At 41.9% G+C, this 1,816-nt stretch overlaps 1 non-coding gene across 1 annotated transcript; it reads left to right on the top strand.

Moving 5' to 3' along the window:
• Window positions 1–86, top strand: trnak-uuu (transfer RNA lysine (anticodon UUU)). Its single transcript is given in 2 exon segments — window positions 1–37; window positions 51–86. It is a non-coding gene; the product is annotated as a tRNA-Lys (tRNA).
• Window positions 87–1,816: the final 1,730 nt, after the last annotated feature.

Genomic DNA, 1,816 nt, shown 5'->3' with positions numbered 1-1,816 from the left:
GCCTGGATAGCTCAGTCGGTAGAGCATCAGACTTTTACGAACGGGTAGTGATCTGAGGGTCCAGGGTTCAAGTCCCTGTTCGGGCGAAAACTTTTAAAATAGCTGGCAAGTTCTGCTTTTCCAGCGGAGCAAAATCAGCGAAAGGAGCAAGAGTTGGCCATACAGTCCCTCGATCCTACTTCGCCAATTTGATAAGGTCATCTCTGATTTTCGACCTCAACTCCACTTTCCTGACCTGTCCCCATATCCTTTGAGTTCCTTCGTGTCCAGCATTCTATCTATCTCAGTTTTGAATCTATTCAATGGCTCAGCATCCACAGCCCTCTGGGGTCGAGAATTCCAATAGTTCACAACCTTCTCAGTGAAGAAATTATTCCTCATCTCTGTACTGAATGGCCGGCCCCTTATCTTGAGATTATCACCATTAGCTCTAGACTCTCCAGCAAGGGGAAACAGCATCCCAGCATCTACCCTGTCAAGCTCTCTAAGAATTTTATATGTTTCAATTAGATCACCTGATTATTGAAAACTGCAGAGAATATAGGCCCATTCTACTCAATCTCTCCTCACAAGACAACCCTCTCATCCCAGGAATCAATCGAGTGAACCTTTGTTGCATCCACTCTAAGGCAAGTGTATCGTTCCGCAGGTAAGGAGATCAAAACTGTACAGAGTACTCCAGATGCGGTCTCACCAAACCCTATATAAGAACAGCAAGGCTTCCTTATCTTTGTAATCCAACCACCTCGCAATAAAGGGCAACATACCATTTGCTTTTCTAATTGCTTGCTGCATCTGCATGTTAACTTTCTGTGATCCGTGTGCAAGAGCACACAAATCCCTCTGAATCCCAACATTTCGCAGTCTCTCACCTTTGAAAAGATATTCTGCTTTTCAATTCTTCCTACCAAAGTGAATAACCTCACATTTCCCCACGTTATAATTCATCTGCCAACTTCTCGCCCACTCACTTAACCTGTCTGTATCACTTTGCATCCTCTTTGCGTCCTCCTCACAGCTTACTTTCCCACCTAGTTTTGTATCGTCAGCAAACTTGGATACATTACACTCGGTCCCCTCATCTAAGTCATTAATATCGATTGTAAATATCTGAGGCCCAAGCACTGATATTCACGGCACCCAACTAGTTACAACCTGCCAACCCGAAAATGTCCTGTTTATTCCGACTTTCTATTTTATGTACATCAACAAATCCTCAATCCATGTTAATATATTACCCACTATCTCATGAGCCCTAATCTTGTCTAACAAACTTTTGTGTGGCACCTTATCGATTACCTTTTGAAAATCCAAATATTCTATATCCACTGGTTCTCCCTTATCTACCCTGCTATCTACACCCTGATAACCTCTAATAGAGTTGTCAAACACGATTTCCCTTTCACAAAACCGTGTTGCATGTACCTAATCATGTTATGATTATCTAAGTGTCCTGTTATCAAGTCCCTAGTAATAGATTCTAACATTTTCCCTCCTACTATTGTCAGGCTAAATGGCTTGCAGTTCCCAGTTTCCTCTCTCCCTCCTTTCTTGAATAGCGGGGTTACTTTTGGTACCTTCCAATCCATGGGGACCTTTCTAGAATCATGGGAACTCTGGAAGATAAAACCAATGCATCCACGATCTCTGGTATGATTTTTGTGTCTTCTACTATGACGACAGATACAAAATACTTGTTTAACGTCTCTGCCATTTCCTTATTCTCCAATATAAATTCTCCTATCTCTGTCTCCAAGGACTCATGTTTACATACGCTAATCTCTTCCTTTAAACATTCTTAAGAACATAATAACAT

Source organism: Heptranchias perlo, chromosome 20, assembly GCF_035084215.1.
Source record: "Heptranchias perlo isolate sHepPer1 chromosome 20, sHepPer1.hap1, whole genome shotgun sequence".
Lineage (NCBI taxonomy): Eukaryota > Metazoa > Chordata > Chondrichthyes > Hexanchiformes > Hexanchidae > Heptranchias > Heptranchias perlo.
Note: the sequence above shows the minus strand (reverse complement) of the source record. Positions and strands in the feature narration are given on the sequence as shown.